The sequence below is a fragment of the Macaca nemestrina genome, chromosome 3, assembly GCF_043159975.1.
Source record: "Macaca nemestrina isolate mMacNem1 chromosome 3, mMacNem.hap1, whole genome shotgun sequence".
NCBI classification, from domain to species: Eukaryota; Metazoa; Chordata; class Mammalia; order Primates; family Cercopithecidae; genus Macaca; species Macaca nemestrina.
In genome coordinates this window covers 11,675,605-11,697,821 of record NC_092127.1, presented here as the reverse complement: position 1 = coordinate 11,697,821, position 22,217 = coordinate 11,675,605, and the positions used below count along the sequence as shown (strand labels likewise).

General features: G+C 34.9%; 1 long non-coding RNA gene across 1 annotated transcript in view; it reads right to left on the bottom strand.

Annotated features, from left to right (window-relative positions):
• LOC105466623 (uncharacterized) overlaps positions 1-13,622 on the bottom strand; it is a 71,646-nt gene extending 58,024 nt beyond the window's left edge. The window contains exon 1 of the long non-coding RNA XR_011620480.1: positions 13,493-13,622. This is a non-coding gene — a long non-coding RNA (uncharacterized lncRNA). The remainder of the gene's footprint in view (positions 1-13,492) is intronic.
• Positions 13,623-22,217: the final 8,595 nt, after the last annotated feature.

The window sequence follows — 22,217 nt, the reverse complement described above, 5'->3', positions numbered from 1 at the left end:
CTGAGAAACCAAGAAATTGAGCGTCAGGCAACTATGACCACTGAACAGAAAATGCCAAGTCCAGGCAACTAAAGAGCCAGAAAAGGGATGGGTATCGACTTCTTGCATAACTGGCTGACACCTCAACCATTCACTTACAGACCAGAATGAATGCATTCAGCTAAAATTAAAAGATCAAAACAAAAATCACGAGTGGTTACCCAAAAAAAGAGTGCACATTTTGCATCCAAACAACTTGTTTGCTAGAACAAAAGAAATGACACATCAGAAAGTTAATGAGTAAATGCATATTCTCCACAATGTAACATGAATAATGTCTGTGATACACTGCAACAATTATCTAATATGCAAATAATTTATAATGTGGGATCCATTTTCAATAATAAAAAATTAACTAAGACAAAACTCCAGAGATAAACCAGATAACATTAGCAGATGAGGATTTAAAAACTGCTAATAAGAAGATTCTCATGTTAAAAAAAAAAAAATGTTTCCGAAGATCAAAAATATAGGAAACATTAATAGAGGGATAGAAAGAATAAAAATTAACAAATGGAAATTACAGAGATAAAGATAAACAATAACTGAAAATTTAAACATATAACTGTTACCTCAAGGAATGCCCATAAAGGAGGCAGTGAACTAGAAGATACAGCAATTACAACTATTACTTAGAAAACAACTTAGTAAGTGAATAGAGGCTCAGATAACTATCAGATAATATCAAATAGTTTAATACACACATGATTTGATTTCTGGATGGAGAGTTTTATGAGTTGAATTTTGTCCCTTCAAAACCTGTATGCTGAAGTCCTAACGCCTAGTACCTCAGAATGTGACCCTATTTGGAGATAGTATTGTTGCAAATGTAATTAGTTAAGAAGAGGTAGTGTTATAATAGGATGAACTCTTAATTCCATACGGCTGGTGTCCTTATCAGAAGGGGAAAGTTGGACACTCACACCACAAAGGAAGATTGTATGTGAAGATAAAGGCTGAGATACGGTGATGCTTCTACTATTCAACGAATATCAAAGATTAACAGAAATCACCAAAAGCTAAAGTAGTGACATGGAACAGATTATTTGTCAAAGTCTTGAGAAGAAACCAGTTCTGCTCATCTCATAATCACAGATTTCTAGCCTTCAAAACTATGAGAAACTAAATTTCTGTTATTTATGATCCTCATATCCTTTTTGTGATATTTTGCTATGGCGGCCTAGCAAATGCATACAGACAGAAAAGAGAAAATGACAGCAAAAGTATTTGAAAACCTAAAGGCCTATTATTTAAAAAAAAATTAAAGAGAGATGTGAAATTACTGATTTTTACCAGGATATAAAACATGAGGGTGAAGATAAGTTTACCTTTCTGATTTAAAACTTTCTACATTTTATGAAAAGTGGCATAGAATAAACTCAAAATTGGCTATGGAATCACTTGAACAACTGCTAAGTGACAAAATAAAAATAAGCTTACATGAACATCAAAATGTGTCAATAAATAAGAGGAAACATCAGATAGAGTAATATATACTAACATGCTACCATACTAATTGTTACATGAAGCTATAATAGACTCTCATAAAAAGCCACCGATTATCGTAATGGATAAAAAGAAGACATGTCTTAAGTACAATGATAGACATAAGTTGAAAACAAATGTCTCAGAAATATATGCTATACAATCAAAGAAATCTTAAGAAAAGTAGTGTAACTTTTGTTAAATAGATTTTAGTATAAAAATAGTTATTACCTTAAGTGAGACATTTCCTAATGAAAAAATTGTCAATTCACCCTAAAATGGCATCAATTGTAAATGTGTATGTGATCTAATAAGAGAGTTTTAAAATACATGTAAAAAAACGGACACAATTAAAGGATAAATTACACAAGCCCACAAAATAGCTGGAACGTCTTAACCCCCCTGTTTTGGAAATTCATATAACAACCAGATTTAAAATATCAGCAAAAACATGTAACAGCTGAACAGCACTATTAATCACATGACCTATTTAATATTTTGGGGCACTCCACAGGCCCACATTCTTTTCAAGTGGGTGGCATATATTCACCATGATAGACAATACACTGAGACATAAGTATTAACAAAACAAGATGCATTAAAACTCTCCACCATAATTACAATGAAAATTAATAAAGCAAGCATATCAAAACTTTTCCAAATACTTTGAAATTAAACAAAAATGATCCCAATAATTCCTAGGTCAAAAAAAAAAATCAGAGCAAATGAGAATACATTTTGAATTAAATGGAAATGTCAACACAACAAATTAAAAGGTACTGGATAAAACTAAACCTAGTTCTTAAAGACATTTTATGACTTTAAATCATTATGTCAGGAAAGATAAAAATATCATAATTCAGTGATCTAAGTTGGGAGTTATACCTGATGTAAATGACGAGTTGATGGGTGCAGCACACCAACATGGCACAAGTATACATATGTAACAAACCTGCACGTTATGCACATGTACCCTACAACTTAAAGTATAATAATAATAAATAAATTTAAAAAAAAAATAAAAAAGACAATAAACCAACAAAAACAAAAAGCAAATCAAAAAACCCAAACAATGAAATAGCAAGTTATCCAAAAAGTAAAAGACACAAAATCCATAAATGGGTCAAAATGTTTAACAAATACTTTACCGAAGAAGATATATGGATGGCCAATAAGCTCAAAATCACTAGTCATCAGAGAGATACAAAATAACACTACAATATCATAACACTATATACCCACTTTAGCTAAAATTAAAAAGGCATCTGTTCATGAGGATATAGAGTAACTGAAACTCTCATACTTTCCTCAGTGGCGTGCAAAATTGTACAGTCATTTTGGAAAACAGATTAGCAGTCACCTGTAAAATTAAAGCTAAAGTTCCTTATGACCTAACAAGTCCAATTTTAGAGGTTTACTTAAGAGCGATGAAAATACATATCTACAAAAAGCCCTGTATAAAAAAGTTGCTACTACCATTATTCACAGTAGCCAGAAATGGAAAAGAATCCAAATGTCTATCAACAGATGAATGGCTAATAAAATGTTGATATAAGCATAATATGGACTTCACACACAATTAAAAGAAGCAAACAACTGACACAGGTAACAATCTGGACCAACTGCAAAACATCATGCTAAGTGAAAGAACTCAGATAACACATACTACCTGGTTTTATTTAGATGACATTCTGGAAAAAGCAAATGATATCAAAGCAGATCGATTACAGCTAGAGTTCTGGGAAAGAAGCTTGAGGGAAAAGTTCAAGATATTGGTAAAATTCTCTATCTTCATTGTGGTCATTGTTACACGAACATATAACATATGATCATACCTCATATGAAGAATGGGACGTCACCGGTTCAAAACCACTGTGTTAACAGACATCATATTGCTGTCACTTGTGACAACATTTTACATACCTCAACACTTTTCAGATTGTTCATTTAAAGTAAGTGACATTTATTGGACGTAACATATACCTCAATAAAGCTGTTGAAAAACAAAGCAGAAGAAAAAACAAACCCAGCAAGCTGTAGATTTAGGAAGAGACCCAGTTTATATAGTAAATTAGCCACTAATTGTGCCTGGTTTTTAATAAGATGTGTCATGTCAATAAAAAAGAAAAAGAAAACATTTGTCACTTGTTTTTAAATGACCTTTTGAGAGAGATAAAGAGGGCTAAGAATAGGCTTTAATTTTCAAGCATTTTATGCTATAACATAATAAAGAAATCAAGATGGTGGCAGTAGGGGTGTAGTGGTTAGAAGCACAGACTCCGGTTGTACAGCAGGTGCTCATTTTGCTGTCACATCGATGAGAGAAAAACATCACTCTCCAGGAGCTATTGTCTGTCTCGAGTCTGCATGTTCTCCCCACATCTGTGTGGGTTTTCTTTGGGGACTCTGGGTTCCTCCCATGGCCCAAAGCTGTGTCTGTTAGTGAACTAGCAAGTCTCCATGATCCCCATGTGAGTGAGTTAGGATGTGTGTGAGCTGTCCTGCTATGCTTTGGCGTCCTGGTAGTGTGGGTCCTGCCTGGTTCCCTAAGGGCCTGAACTGCAATAAGCAGTTAAATACTTATTTTATGTGTTTTGATTTATCTTTCTTAAATGTATGTATAGCTAACATTTATTTTAATGTTTATTATGACAACTATTTTAGGTCATTATTATTTGGTGATATTTTTGTGACCACAAATACACCTTATGGATTTAACTCTGGTTTATGTCAATTAGCCTAAAGGAAAATTGGTTTCTTATAGTTGTTTCGCTTTTAGTTGCAGTTTCCAATAACCTATTGTATAGAGCACCTTTGAGATAAGTAAATATAATACATCTTCAAAAAAGACTCCGTCTTACATTTCTAAAGGCATCATGTCAACAGCGACAAGATGGTTCACCTAATCAATAAAGACTGCATCCAGCCAGATAAGGATGCAACCAGGTACACTCCTCCACTATCAGTCCTCACCAGAAGACTCTGCAACCTTCAAAAGAGTGGGACGTCACCAGTTCAAAACCACTGGTGTTAACAGACACCATATTGCTGTCACTTGTGATAAGCACCTAGCGTCTGCTGCTGAAGGCTCTGCCTACGTCACAGACTCTTGATGGACTGATGGATGCGCCGGACCCAGGACAGGATACTCTTTTTGTCCATGTCTCTCCTGGAACTGGTTGATTAACTGTTCTTCTGTCCCCTTTTGCTTAATGTTAAATGTTACTTCGTTTGTTGTGATATGTTTAGTCTATGACATCTACATATTGATTAAGTATACTATTTATTTATGGTTTGCAATGTTGACTGACTTGTGGAGTGGCTTGAGCCTGTGTGCCTGTCGCTCTGACTACTGAGTGAACAGGATGGATTAAGGAGAATTGCTTCCTTGGTAACTCCATGGAACTTGTAGCTTTTGTGATTTAAACAGCATTAATAAAATCTGACCATTGTGGAAAGACACAAACATGCATGGGCCTAGTTATCTCTGACCTTCTGTCACTCACAATAATAGTTATAGTCAGTGCTTTTGCTCCACAGACAAATTTTCGAAACTAAACTTAATTGGCATTTATAATCACATAACTATAAAAATCAAATTAAGAAAATTCCTAAGGCCAAAACCTCTACTAAGACTTAAATTAGAAACCAAGCTGTTTTGCAAAACAACTTGCCACTCTCTCTAAAAAGATACATAATCTTGCTTCACCTTGAAAGCCCGGCTCCTTAGTGAAATCTTAGGTGATAGGATTTCTGTACCCATGCCATGTAGATTGAAGGCTGCCAAGGTCTTGGGTGGTGCCAAGCTAAGAGACTGGTGGAGCCAGAAAGGCAGATACTAAGCAGGGTCTCAACAACGAGATGGTGGCTGTCAAAACAAATTTTTCATTTGGCTGAAAGAAAGGAAAGTGAATTATCGCATAACCTCCACTCGTACAGTTGGTTAAGGTGGGAAATTGAAATATTTATTATTAAGAAACTAAACAGAGTAGCCACTAATATTGCATAATGTGTCGGCCCTAGGAAAGAATGGTATGCTAGAGGGCTCACTGTCCAAATACAGTACGTAGTGTTGAGGCACCCAACAGAATTGGAAGTCAAAAAAGGCTTCCTGTATGATGAATGCCATGAGGATATATGGTCATACTTGAGGGACCCCAAAAATATTAAGCCCTTAATTACCAGAGTCCCTAAAGAAGAAATGTCTGTACTCATAATGTAAAGTATCTCATAGATAGACAGGGATCCAAAGAAAGGCAAATAGATAGCTCATAAAATTTTAAGGAAAAGAAAATCCTTTTCAGATGTAACTTTAAGGGAGGACCCTTGGGGCCAAATGGGGACCTGGGTCCCAGTTGAGAGGATCTAGTATATTATGATGACCGTGGAGTGGAGGTATATGTGTCAAGACCTATAGCAACTAGAAACAGTCATAGATTATAACCGTGGAAATGGCAGACCTCAGAACATCAGTGAGGATGCAGAATATGCCAGAGCACAATTACAAAACGTAAGAACAGATTTTTGCTAAAGACAGACTACATATGTAGACTGGCTCCTCCACCTATGGGATTATGGAGCAAACATCATAGAACTATCAGGCACAGAAAGGCATCAGATCCCCACATTAGTAGAAAACACATTACCAGATCATCGACTATTAGAACTAAAAACAAATTACCCAAGAAGCATCCTATCCCTCTGGGATTAAATCAATTAGCCTGGAAATCTGCCCACTAGTATTTAGACCCAACAAAATTAGGAGACAGATTCCAGTGGAATGATCTAACACAGGCACAGAAGAATACAACGACAAAAAAAAAAAAAAAATCAGCTATCCTAGGGATGGTATATGATAGACATGACCAATATGTGACTCCACTTGAAATTCCAGCTACAAATGAAATTAAAAGAGCACTTCTATTAGGAGCACCACAAACCTGAAGGTCTCCTACATGAATGCTCTCTCAAGCACACACAACCCTACAAGATATATTATACCAGAAACTTTTAAACTTTCTGTAGAATTAGGAACCCATAAGGTAATATCTATGACAATCCTGATATAAACACCAAAAGATAAATTCAGGAAGTCACCATTATATTTATATATATATATATATATATATATATATTTCAAGCAAGTCCCAAAGTTCACTCAAAATGGACCTAAGCCATTTTGGCAAAATAAACCAAGGCAGATGAATCAGCAACCCAGATAAAACAATTAGCAATCTAAGCAAAATAATTAGCAACCAAGGACAAAAGGACAAAACTGACAACAAGGCTGTCCCAGGCCACCAACTAGATACTAAAATGTATGGGTGGAGACATTCTTGAGGTCCAGGACCAAACCCACAATTTCAAAAACAGTAACAGCAACAATAAGGAAATTTTACAAGAAAATTTTTGTCAGAAAAACTGGAAACCCCTTGGGTACAAGCTATAGCAATCAAATCTAGGGATAACCAACCATATATGCAATTAGCTATACAAATTGACAAATATGTACACACATTTCTTTTAGAAACCATATCACAAGTAAGCCTTCTTAGATATACTTCCTGACATTCTGGCACAAATGTCCACATAGAAGGACTTGGAGGAAAATTAACTAAAGGCTTCCCAATCTCTGCTTTTATACTTCTCTGTAACTCTAAACCTATACCTAGAAATCAGTGGTGGCCTATTAAAAAACTTAAAGGAACTAAAATTCTCTAATCTCGCACAAATTAAAGTGAAACCCATAACACTGCTTATACCCTACTGAACATTAATTATTAAAGGGAGGGCATAAAGAAACAACAGCAAAAATCTAGAATTTCTCAAGGAAGATATTAAAATTGGAATTTCAAATAACTTTAATAGTTTAGTATGGCCTGTTCTAAAACCAAATGGGGCTATCAATTAATGATTGGCTATAGAAATTTAAAAGTCTCACCTAAAATGCCATGTATTACCAGATGTAGACGTCATTAATAAGATCATGAACTATAATGGCAAATACTATGTATTTATAAACCTGTTGGAAATGTTCTTTGCGTACCAATAGACCAAGTCAAGAATATACCACCTTTACTTGGGAAGGCAAACAATATCAATTGAAAAGTTTACATCACGGATATCTGAATAGTTCAGGAATAGCTCTTCCTTTTTTTTTTTTTTTTTTTTTTTGAGAGGGAGTCTCGCTCTGTTGCTCAGGCTGGAGTGCAGTGGCATGATCTCAGCTCACTGCAACCTCCGCTTGCTGGGTTCAAGCGATTCTCCCGCCTCATCCTCCCAAGTAGTTGGGACTACAGGCGTGTGCCTGGCTAATTTTTTGTATTTTTAGTAGAGACAGGATTTCACCATGTTAGCCAGGATGGTCTCGATCTCCTGATCTCATGATCCGCCTGCCTCAGCCTCCCAAGTGCTGGGATTACAGGTGTGAGCCACGCACCTGGTCAGCTCTTCCATTTTATTATCAAACATAGACCACTCCAAATATACGTCTTTAATAGTATCATTACATAGATGACATTATAATGATAAACAAGAACCAAGAAAAACATTTTTAAAAACCTCCCTTAATAACACACTTAAGATCACTGGGATGAACTATTAATATAGATAAAACCTATAGGCCCGGACACCAACTGTAAACTTTCAGGAGTAGAATGTTCATGAGAAGGGAAAAATCCCAACCACAGTGATAGATAAAAGAAAAACCCTTAAAGCATCAAAAAACAGGAAGCACAAAGACTAGTAGGTTTATCTGGATACTGGAGACAGCATATGCCTTAAACATCATCCTGAAACCAATAGATAACATAACTTCACATTTGGACAAGAACAAAAACAAGCACTTCAAATACTCAAAGGTACATCACTATGTCCTAGATAGTGCATTATCCATCTCCAGATTCACAAATTAGGTGCAAATTCTAATGAATGATAAATATGGAACATGGTCAATATGGACAGATAAACCAGATACTAAATGCATCCACCTTGTAGAATTTTCAACAATAAAATTTCCATACTCTAATAACAAATACAACCCATTTGAGAAACACATATGGCTTACATAGGAAGCCTTGAAAATACTGAGCCTCTGACTGGCAGCAACATTACAATAAGATGCCATAAGCCTCGTCTTCACAGGATAAAATTGAGTTCTGAAGAACTGACAGGTATCCAAATTGATCCAAAGCTGCTCACATGGTAATGGTACATCCAGGGTCAAGACACAGGCTTTAAGGGTCAACCAGGCCTCCTCACCAAGGAGATTCACAAGGCTGAAATAGACTTGCCGGAATTTATTCTGAGGATATGAACAATCCATGCCAATCCAGGCAAATAGGCCCAGTCTGGTCTAATGTCTAGAATAATACCTTGTTTACAGATGGATCAGCTGCCATGACCCAAGGCCGGACCCAACAGATGGCAGCAGCACTCAGACCCAAGGACCAAAAAATCCTGAAGACATCAGGCAAATCACCCTCTGCACAGCATACAGAACTGATTGCAGTTGTTCCAGGTCACACACTCAGTATCAGAAAATCAAAAGAAAATTTACATTTTATAGATTCATGGGTAGTTGCAAGTGGCTTAGCCCTATGGTCACATAAATGGAAACAAAACAATTTCAAATTAATACTAAAGATATATGGTACAAATATTACTGGGAGGAAATATCTGAATTATCAAACAGAATTAAGATATTTGTGAAACATGTATCAGCACACCAAAAAGATTATTCAGAGATGACAAAATATAATAGGTAGATGCATTAATAAGGAACGTAACCACTGACAAACAAAACATACCCGAATTAAAACTACAGGGAAATTCAGACAACTCATGGAGACATTCATTACCATCTCTACAATTCAGGAGAAGATCAGACAATAAATGGGAGATACTAGAAGTACCCCCAGTAGCTTTAATAAAACAGGGAGATGACTTTAAACAGATCCCAGAAGCAGCTTGTATTCAAATACTCCTACAATTATGTAAGCAAAAAGAACAATTGGGCATATACTCACTGTTCAGGTGGCTATCAGACAGAAATCAACATGTGACATGGCACCAAGTTAAAAAACCTATAGCTAATTGTGAGCAATGTAAAACTATCTAGATGAATATAGAAATACTAAACAAAAAGATACATAAAAATCCAATGCCTTTTGCCAACAGAATTTATAGGATCATTAAAGCACCGCTACCAATAAAAATACGCAGTAACAATTGTGAATGTATATGTACACAGATTGTCATAGCAATAGTAGCTAGACATCTATCTGCCAAATATACCATCTCAGCCATAGAAATTGGGTGGTTCACTACAAAACACCTAAAATAATTGAAAGTGATCAGGGAAATTATTTTGCATCAAAGGCTACATAAGCTTTGACAGATCAATGAGATATAATACAGTGCAATTTCCACCTACCTATAATCCCATGGCAGGAAATCTAGAGAGACTTAATGGACTATAAAAAGAGGATTAAAAACCTTAGACAAAATGAGTATATTCCAACAAACTCTTAACCTGGTATGCTTTCATTTAAATCAAAGGGACAGACTCTATAAGAGCAACCCCTGGTCTTATCTTAATCAACCGACTTTAATGGTCATAAAAGATAAGGAAGAATATTATGCAAATATTATACCTTACAAGGTGAGTACTAGACTAATTTACAACACTATCCCTCAATAGTACATTCTGGCCAACAGACACAAAATACATATTGGACTACAGGAAAAAGAGAAGAGTCACAATTACACAAAATCCCTATTAAATCTATTGATTGCTGGATTTCAACATCTTCCAGAAACCCATTATGGTCCTGGATACCACTGGAGATAAGTATTTTTGATAAAGGACAACAAATAAAATGGGATAATATTTACATGTACTCACAGACCAGATACCTACAATCTGCTATTATCTAACTCACCACTAGTACTTGGACCATTCACACCAACATACAAAACAGATTATTAGCACATTCTTTACACAAGATGATCCAAGAAACATGATCATACTAGACAAATTTACCTATAAAACCAAATACGTACGAGATCAAGTTATTTTTCTATTGTGCCCACTGAAAATCAGGATGATCTAACCTTTTACTTTGAAGATGTAGATAGAGACAACATACAGTTTCAATTAATTGACTGGTGAGAAACAGTAGGAACCAAAATAAATGTGGGAAAATTCACAAAAACAGATTCAGGTATGTCAAATTACATTTTCTCTATTATCCAGCTATCCCATGAATCATAGAATAACGTTACATGGTCGGCCCAACACCCTATTTACAAAAATATAACCAGACTAGACTCCCGTTTATGTAAATTTATATCTAAAGTTAGCTCTTTTGGAAAAGCTATGGTAAACCTTGGGACACTGAACCATGCATAATTGAGACATGATGCTGGAATGACATGTGTTGCTAAAAGACACATCACTAGAAACCATAGTGGACCAAAGGGACAATAAACCCTCCACCTAAATTACTAAAATGAAATTTATTTGAACCCGTCCTAATTAACCCCTAAGATTAATTTACAAATCAATACGTACGAGAGTGAAAATATTTTTCAAAATTTTTTTTGTTTTGTTTTTTTTGGAGACAGAGTCTCACTGTGTTACCCAGGCTGGAGTGCAATGAGTGTAATGGTGTGATCTCAACTCACTGCAACCTCCACCTCCTGGGTTCACGCAATTCTCCTGCTGCAGCCTCCCAAGTAGCTGGGATTACAGGTGCACACCACCACGCAGCTAATTTTGTATTTTTAGTAGAGATGGGGTTTCATCATGTTAGCCAGGCTAGTTTCAAAATCCTGACCTCAGGTGATCCACCTGCCTTGGCCTCCGAAAGTGCTGGGATTACAGGCATGAGCCACTGTGCCTGGCCGAAAACTAACAATTTAAAGTCACAAATATCTAACCACAGTGTATACAATTTGAGGGACAAGGATATAACATACAGTTCATTTTACCAAACTTACACTAGAAAAATGTACTTTAGAAAACTGCTATAAATATTTGCAACAATTGGAATTATTTCAAACTTAGTCATTGCAGAAACACAAAAAGCAGAGATTCAGGAAGTTAAAACAGACTTATTTAATTTTAAACATAAACTTAATTCCGATATGTCAACTACCACATCTACACTGTCATCAATTTCACAAGCACTCAATGAAATAAATCAATGATAACTCATATCAATGTTCTTACAGAATATCAAAAGGAATTCAATTACAATACTGATCACAAGGTAGACATCTAAAAGTCAACGTATTTACATTAAGAAACCTTCTGGTGAAAAACTAGGGCAAACACAGTGGACTAGGATAAGTACTTTAGTAACTCAGACTTGAAACAATATAAGAAACATAATACAATCGGAAAATCATTCACAGAAAATTGGGACAAAGCAGCTGTAGTTCAACTGAACACATCCAAACCATTAGGATGTGACTATTCAGGGCAATGTATATTAAACCTTTGTGAATTAAGAGAAGACTCACTATCGGCATATTGGCACAATGGCAAATCCATAGACAAATAAAAGACATAATTTCAAACTAACTTCCTTAGAAAAGCCACTATTTATTGATGGCTTTTTAATATAAAGATAATTACTATTCCAACAGTCAAACACTATATACTATATCTTTCAGGACTTAGTACCTAAACTAGATTACTTAACCTATCAGCATTACGAAAATACCCACAATGGCTCTAGTCTTAGGAAACTTCACTTGGATAGTGTGCTCAGAGAAAAATCATAACCTGATTATAACCACACAAGTCGAAAACATCACAACATACACTTGCAATTAGAATGTATCAAATTGATGTATGTCATAAACACCACCCTCACAAACACTTCAAAACTTACAACTATATGGAAGAAATAAAAAGTAGAGATTTTTTTTCATTCTCACGGCACTCCAACATAAGAAGAAGCGCCTTGGGAAGACACTGCACAGACAAAGACAAACAAGAAAATTCAAAGGAACTTAACAGGCTCATGATAAATTCCACATAGAATTAGCACAATTAAAATGCACCACTGAGACAATAACACATAGAATAGCAATACTAAACACATAAAATCACATTTGAAAAATACCTAGATGGCTTACACAGAAGATGTACCTTCTTGCAAACGATCAAAAAGACCTTTAGCCACACTTTTTGTAATAGGTCATGGTTAGCTTGAAATCTAATAAATATATTAAAAACTGGATTCCAGAACTGGTCTAAAATCTTTGAGACCATTTATAGAACTTTGTTATCTTCATTGCAGTCATCTTCTTTGCCAACTATAAACTGAAAACCTGCATTGCCAGCCTTTGTAAAACAGTTTGTAAACAAGCTGCCAAGAGAAAATTAATTACCAAGGTCACTTGTAATTTTTTATTTTTGTAACCCCTTCCTCAAATATTGTTTGCATTGTGATTACTAAAATCATGAGGTGGATTGTTTAGAGCACCCTAGACATAAGTAACTCCATCTTAGAATATGACACCATCTTACATTTCAAAAGGCATCATGCCAACAGGGACAAGATGGGTCACCGTGCTGATAAAGACTGCATCCAACCAGATAAGGACATAACCGGGCATACTCCTCCACTATCAGTCCTCACCAGAGGGCTCTGTGGCCATAAAAATAGCAGGACTTCATCAGCTTGAGCCTCTGTCTTAACAGACAATGTCTCACTGTCATTTGTGATAAGCACCCAGCATCTGCTGCTGAAGGCTGTGCCCACATCAAAGACTTTTGACTGATGGACCATCCAGACCAGCACAGGCCATTCATTTTGTCCACGTCTCTCCCTGAACAGATAACCCTTTTTCTTATTCTCTCTCAATGTTAATTGTTACTTTGTTGTGAAATGTTTAACCTATAACATTTTTATATTGAGTACACTAGTACGTATGGTGTGCTATATTGACTGACTTGTGGAGTGGTTTCAGCCTGTGTGCCTGTGGCTCCCACTACAGAGTGAACGGAAGTACGATGGAGAACAGCCCGACTGCAGGCGGAAGCGGAAGTACGACGGGGAACCGCCCCCTTGGGAGTTCCGCGTAGCTTGGGACTTTCGTGATTGAAATAGCATCATTAAAAGTCTGACATTGTGGAAAAACATAAAGGTGCATGAACTTCGTTATGTCTGACCTCATGCCACTCATGATACAATGTTTTATATTAAAAGTGTTTAGGGTCATCATTTAGAATTTTGAGGATGCTTTTGTGACCGGAAATAGACCCTAAGAATTTAACTCTAGTTTGTATCAACTAGCCTAAGGGAAAATTGGTTTCATTATAGTCCTTTTGCTGTTTAAAGTCACAGTTTGCAAGAACTATCTACCTCTTAAGTTACTATATAGACCCTGAGGTCAAATCAAGCCTGTGCCACTTACCGTGTGAATTCCGGCGACTGCATATCCCCCTGTGTTTCAGTTTTCTCATTTTATAAACGGAGGTAAAAATACGGTTTCTCAATAAGTTTGTTGTGATGATTAAGTAGTTGCCTTAGTCCATTTGGTGTTTGGTGAAAGGTACCACATGCAAGACAACCCAGGAGAGAGAGCAAGAGGAGCCAAACTCGCTTTTATAACTCACCTGCTCTCGTGAAAACAGCATCACTCACGGGGGCAGAGTCTGCATGACCTCATCATCTCTTAAAGGACCTACCTCTCAACACCGTTACAGTGGGGATTCAGTTTCCAGCACATTAACTTTGGAAGAAATCCTCAGGTCATAATCTCGGTTTTTCCACATAAAGCACTTAGAAGGGCACCTGTTATAGTCTAAGTACACAATAAACACAATTATCATTAGAAATCGCACATGCCTTGCTTAAAGAACAGCAATGCATGAGGGAAGCACACATTTAATCAATTTAAATCCATTTGATTTTAGCGTAGGCTACTGATTTAGTTAATTCAGGCCAGCAAAGATTCCGGTTTCTCCCTCCAGAATTTCATTTTACTCCAAGCCTTAGGAATTCTGTCAGGGGGTTGTGAATGACTTCTTCCATGATATTGGTTAAATCTCTATTTTAAAGTTACTGAATACATTAAAAACCGAGAACGTACCTTATAATGAAACTGAAAAAAATGAAAATCAAGAGAAAAGGCATTGTATAAATAATTGAGAATGTTTGTACTGTATTTGAGCATTAATCTTGATATGGCTGTGAATAAATTTGCCTGCAGGAAAATATGCTGCTTACTAAATAAGCCTTTAATATGTACTTAAAGCAATTATTAATAATATATTATAATAATACCTTTCGAGTACTTATAATGATGTTAAACACTGGAATTGTGACTGAAGACAGAATTTTAAAAATTAGCTTCTAAATTACTCAAAATAGATCCTTTATATTCACAGTCAAAAAAGGCAAAATGATTATAAATAGCAAAAACCTGATCCCCAGATGGGATGCATTTTATAGAATAGTCCTTATTTGTATAAAAACCACTGATTTCAAAAGTCGGCTACTTTACAGCAAAAAATTGTATCTCTTTAAAATCAATGGGCATTTGATAATGCAGAAAAGGGATTTCATTAGGCCCTGAGTAATTAATTAAAATGACAAATGTGTGTAAGTGATGAATATAGACTATTGTAATTAGAGACTCACCAGGTGTAGTAAATATGCTCGACTTTCCATTTTCAAAATTGCTTACAGGCTAATGATAAAATGATTTTCCAGGGCTCATCTGAAATCCCAGCTCTCTGCAGACAATAGATTATCTGATTAAAGTATCCCTTGCAAGAGCGAGTATGCATCTAAAGACATACAGAGGTGATAAAATAAATGTTTAGAATAGTTCCAGAGAATGAAGAATCTCCTTAGGAGGTAAAGAGTTGAATGACATAATTAACTTGGGGTTGGGAGGAAAGATATTTGTTCGTATTTTGCCTTTAAAACAAGGTTAGCTAAAATGTTTGTTACTTTTAATAAAATTTCCCAAATGTTGCCAAGAATCTACCCAGATCTTTCCTCTTTTAAAAACTTGATATTTGTCCAAATGTGGTTAATCTGATAACTTATCCTCCCCACATTTACAAATGGAAAATTCACAGCTGTTACTAATTACAAGTCTACACACCATAAAGTAATTAAATAAAAATCCAAATTTACTAGAAGGCTAAATTTAGATTCACTAGCTTGAATTAACAAACTTTTTTTGTAAACTCATTTTATTTAAATGAATTGCTTTAACTAATTTGGAATGTATTTTTGAAATAATTGATGGAGAGATTTAGAGAACAGAGAAAAAGGTAGCTGTAATATTATGAATTATTGATAGGAAAAATAAATGAAAGTCAAATATCTAAAATTCCAACAACCAATGTACTCCTCTTCTTGAAATATTACAATGTCAAAGTGGTTGTTGCCTTCATCTTCTGTAGATTGACAGGAGCAGTTCTACTTAGAACCATTCTTAGTTAATTTATACTATCTCCAAAGCTACCCCAGGGGGGTTGCACTGCATACCTAATTTAAAAGTAAGAATTCTTGAACTGTTAATTACCATATTAGGTTTCATACAGTCAATAAGTACTATTGCCAAGATTTAGAAAAAGATGTGTCTAATTCCAGATTCTATGCTTCTTCCTCAGGTGGACTTCACCTTTAGATATCCCCATTTTTCTTCGTGATCCTTTGATATACTCTTCAGGGCTGCTGTGTGTGACCATATTGGATTTACACTGCACAAGTGGTGGGTGTGTTATACCTAGACAACAATGTGACTGCTTTGTAGAATTACTCAGTGCAACTGCTCCCACTCTTACTAAAACATTTCTAGTCCTTCTTCTTATTTGCTATCTTAGCCACATTGTTGAGGAGATTACGTTAGCACCCACAAAAAAGCCTTTTCCCTCACAGACATAATACCTATTCATTGAAATGCACTTTCTTTCAGGTGAGAAATTTATAAATTTTATTTTTATCAACTTCTGACATTATGGCTTGCATACATAAAGGACTAAAATATTTAGTCAATAAGTAAATAAATTTTTAAATTCTACAGAACTAGCCTCCAAATATTGTTTCATTTATTAACATATAAATGTATACATGCATGTATTTGTATATGTACGGATGGATTATGTATGGGGACTTAAAGTGAGCATGTGGTCACTGTATATCTCATTGTTTTATGGACAAGAGGCCAGTTACAAACAGCGGACCAATAAATAATTGTTTAAATGAGGTCTGTTCTTGAACTGGGAGGTTAATGAATTCTAGGAATATATTGTACAGTAAATTATGATTTGTTTGAAAAAGAATTTGAGTATTCAAGGCAAAGCAAATGCTGGTTGGAAGAAGTTCCACGAACATAAAATTTAACACAGCATTAAGATATTTGTAAGTGAGACTTGTCCAGAATTTGTATGGGTTTCTTGAAAGGAATCTACTCCACTCCAGGGGCATGGAGATAGAGATGAGAGATCACCTTTCTGGTGTCTGTCTAGAAAATTCTTATAGATGAGATATTAGGCCTTTGTTGGAAGCGTAGTTTGCAAATGTTTCCTCTCATTCTGTAGATTGTCTGTTTACTCTGTTGATACTGTCTTGGGCTCTGCAGAAACTGTTTAGTGGAAGGCTAATTACTGGGTGCTCTGCTCACTGCCTTGGTGATGGGATCATTCATATACCAAGCCTGAACAACACAGTTTCCTCATGTAACAAACCTGTACACATACTCCCTGAATCTAAAATAAAAGTGGGAAAAAATTAAAATAATTTATTCAACAATAGCAACAACAAAATCTTGCTACAGCAATGGGTTGGCAGATTAAATATACTAAGACATTCACTCCAGTTGTAAAGTTTTGTCATTCTGTGAATCCCTATGTTTTTCATGAATATCATGTCAGGTTGTATATTCTTTAAGTTATTTATTAGAGAGAGTTTTGAAGAAATCTCATATTTTAAAAGTAATCTTTGACCATATGATTTTCTAAAAATGAAAAAGTTCTTATTATATACCTTGTTATAATTTTTGTTTCCTTTTATTAACATTCAATTTTGTTCCTTTGCTTGAAAATGATTCCAAATGAACCAATAATAGATCTTTCAATTTCTCTATAATTAACACTCTACTTTTCCAGAGGTCTACTGGAATATTATTAGATTCTCTAGTGGTAAGATATCCTGACATTTTTTAACTTTGTAGATAGGATTTCTGCCACTTAGATAACCACATGGAAATGAATATATATTGTAACCTCTTGGTATCATTTTACTATCATAACTCTGATTCTTTGAAAGTCAGTGAAGCAAAGATTCGAGATATAGAGTAGAACTGTACAATTGGCTTTTCAATGTTCTGGGAAGAGTGCAATGTAATTAAATTCTTGCCAGTTCATGTTGAGTCAAAAGGCAAAATCTAGAAAGCTATAGTTTTCCATTTCTTTTAAATATTCTTGATTTTAAATCCTTTGACCCTTGAAGCTAGGCATTCTGTCTTCTTTGGTTTCTTTAATAGTTTAGTTTCTTCAATTGCAAGGCAATGTTAAGCACAAGCTGCAAAACTCAGAGAAAATTGGTAATTGCTACATATTAATAGTCATGCTAGCTTGGGGTTTTATGGTAAATCAGCTGGTAATTAGCTAAGACATTTTTATTAGTCTCTTCTCACGCTGCTATGAAGAAATACCTGAGTCTGGGGAATTTATAAAGAAAAGAGGTTTAATTGACTCACAGTTTTACATGTCTGGGGAGGCCTCAGGGAACTTACAATCATGGCAAAAGGCATATCTTTACAGGGTGGCAGGAGAGAGAATGAGAACCAAGCCAAGTCGGAAGCCCCTTATAAAAACCATCAGATGTCGTGAGATCTTACTCAGTAGCACGAGAACAGCATGGAGGAAACCACCCCCATGATTCAGTTACCTCCCACGGGGGTCCCTACCACCACACTTGGGGATTATGGGAACTACAATTCAAGATGAGATTTGGGTGAGGACACAGGGAAACCATATCAAGATTTTTGTTTTCTTTATATGAATGTTGAAGTTTGATTGAATGTCAAACTCCAATATTGTACATAGGGTTTAGTAGTTATATTCAGATTCAAAACTTTCAATCCAATAGCATTAACAAAAGGTAATGTAACTGTTTAGATATATATTTGATATATCTTTTATTTTGTACAAATTACATATATATATATAAAAAACACACACATAACTAATCTGACTATTCTGTAAACTTGCACTTAGGGAAAAATAAACTACTATAAAGTAGTATGGATGTAATTTTTCAATGTTGTCAGAATGTGTCTGTGAGATTAAATACTAAATTTTCACTAATGGTATTTTAGGAAAATAATTAGCTGCTGTTCATCAAAAATGCTTCTTATAAGTAACATTTGCCTTTTCTATGGGTATACATGAGTATTTGTGGAGTATATTTTAATCTTGATTTACATTTAATTAAACCAAAATGTAAAGAAAATAATTATTTGTTATTTAATTAAATTATCAGTTAATAATCTGAACCTACATACTTGGATATTTTCTTGACTCAAATTAGTGTTTTGCAATTGACTGAACTGCCTTTTATCTATGTTTTACCTCATTTCTGTCTCTTGGAGTTTCACTAGCTTCCTTTACCAAGATGACTAAATTTTTCAGATATGTGAACATATTTAATTTTAATAGATTGAGTCAATTTAGAAGTCTACACAATAAGTTTCAAAGTTCATTGTAGTTAGCTGTTTATGTTTTCAGAATAGAGCTCTATTTGTCTGCAATGGCTGTGGTCAACTTGTCGTTATTTACCTGAGAGTTTGAATTTTTAAATATGACAGTAATTTTCACTGTCTTGGGAGATATTAAAATAAATGTCATATTCACATAAGTGAAGACTGTGGACAAAATCACCCTTTGCAGTTATCACCAAACTTGAATGATGGACCCTGGAGAACTGAGCCCAAGTATAAATGAGTCACAAGTGCTGATTTTCCTAGAATACACAGGTAAAAATGACCTAGATGAGAACCCATTTCCTAAACTGAAGCTGCTTTCCAAGTGGGAGGTAGCTACAGGCGCGGTTTTCTGAACCAACTGCCAAGAAAGAAAGGAATCCAAGAGAAATTTTAAAATGATTCTCCCAAGAAACATGCTAAAGAACACTACATAAAAACAACTTTAAATAGCCTCTGTTATCAAGCTAAAATAGTCATCACTCCCTAATATATCACTCCATAATTGTCCTGGTCTGTGAATTTCTTCTAAGGTTTAAAGATATATCCAGTGGTCCCCAAATTTTATTGCAGCTTATCCAAGGTACACATTTTTATTTTGGAGGAGAATTTGTTGCGATTTGAGTTGATAGTCCTGCTGAGACCTCTACTTTTCTGGGCTTAGGATCCATTCCTTAGTGTTATACCTTATTTTAGACATTTTTGAATCATCTTTTAGTCTTCTACATTTAGTAAATTACAAGCTTTCAAGGATAGGGAATATGACATTTATTTTAATATCTCCCAAGACAGTGAAAATTACTGTCATATTTAAAAATTCAAACTCTCAGGTAAATAATGACACATTGTCAGAACCCCTTGCTGTGATCTTTTAAAACATGGCTTAGTTCAATGATTGAGTAAGATTGAATTTAGAGGAAAAAAGGTCACAGAAATGAGAAGCAGAGATCCTAAAAGCAACTCATTAATTTGTTCTAGGCAGAGGACCTCTTGATCCTTAAATATATTTTCCCTGTGTCACGCACAATAAGAGGAATGTACGGGACAAAATGAACACAAATTATGTGAACACACTCTTATCCAGTGTGCTCACTCTTTTCTTGTTCTTTTTTTACCCCTAACATCAATTTGGATATGTGTGTTATCACCTACTAACCTTCTATCTTTCTCTTTTCCTCCTTCTCTTTCTAACTCTTTTACTCTATCCATCTTTCCCCCTCCTTTCTACATATTATCTCTAAGCCTACTTATTCAGAGATTTCTTCTAAAAATTTTCTATTTATGATTTCCAAAGTATAATTTTCTAATGTGTACTGCAATATTATTGGAACAGGAAGCTTGTTTTGAAATCTTGTAAATTGCCTTATAAACACTTGTACTATAGTAACTTATACTGTAATAAGTATCCTATTTTTAGATATTTTAATAATTGTTTTAACTGTTAATACTTCCAACATATTATATAAAAATGTTGTATAGGTTACAAATCACATAGATACATATTTTTCTTTTAGTACTGTATGTTCATACATTTGCAGTTTTTTAATATGATTCTTAATGAAATAAAGAAAGACTACTTAGGTGAGAAGTATTAAATTTTGGATTATAAGAATTAATAAATTATAGTGCTTGTTGAATAACTATCGATGTCTAATACAATTTATTGTTTTTGTTGTGGTGTGTAATAGAACAAAAGCATATTAACATTAAGTAAAAATGTAGTCACACAAAACATATGTTTCAACAAGTAGAGGAAATCAGTGACAAAAGGGAGTTACAAAATAAAACTAATTGTATTTTATAAATTATTAAGGGAAAATATCATAAAATAAATAGCTATGTGAAGAGAGATAAACTAGGTGACCTGATAGAGGCCTCTTTAAATCAACAAATTCTCAGATTCACTGAGAAACTATCCATCAAAAACAGAGGCGCAGGTGGCTTTAATACATTTCTGCTCAAGAAATTGAAAGTAATGAAGAAGAGTGTGTACTCAAATGACAAAGATGGAGAGGAGTTCTGTAGAGAGGTTTTCTTCCCAAATGATGAGGCAAAGGAAAGGGTGACACTGATGATGAAGGACTTTTTAAAAATAGGTCATAGAGCCTACATAAAAGAACAGAATTTTAGCTTTTACTTTTGATTCCTTAAATATTACTAATGATTTTTTATGGTATGCAATGTTATAGGTTTAGTGTAGTCATTTTGCTCTTTTTTATTATTTGAGAGGAAACACGAATGTAATTCAATAAACGCTTCCATTGACATATGTGCTTCAGAATACCAAGATGTTTCAAAATTTACACACGCTGTAGTTCTGTAATACATATTTCATCTTATCTGAAAATAATTTGCTACACTATTATGTATGTATCCTTACTATATTTCCATCCTCATAGTATAACTGAGATCAATTTTTCTTATTTTTAAACTATACTGACCCTGTAATCACCTGATGGGTTCTTCTTGCTCACTGCCCAGATAGAGCTGATTTAACAAGACAGCAGAATTGCAATAGAGAAAGGGTTTAATAACTATACAGCCAGCTAACAAAAGACATGAATTTATTACTCAAATCCATCTCCCCCAAAATTTGGAGATTAGGGCTTTTTTTTAAGGGTAATTTGGCAGACTTGGGGCTAGGGAGTGCTGACTGGCTGAGTCAGCAATGAAAAGATAGGAGGTTAGAGTGAGTTTTTGCTGCCTTCAGTCCCTGGGTGGGCTGGCAGAACTAGTGGAGCCAGTTTACAGATGTAAATGGTGCCAGCTGATCCATCAGACTGCAGGGTCTGAAAAGTATCTCAAACACCAGTTTTAGGTTTTACAATAGTAATGTTATCCATAGGAGTAATAAGGGATGTTAGGAATCTTATGATGTCTAGCTGGCTGCATGACTCCTGAGCCATAATTTCAAATCTTGTGGCTAATTTGTTAGCTTTACAAAGGCAGTC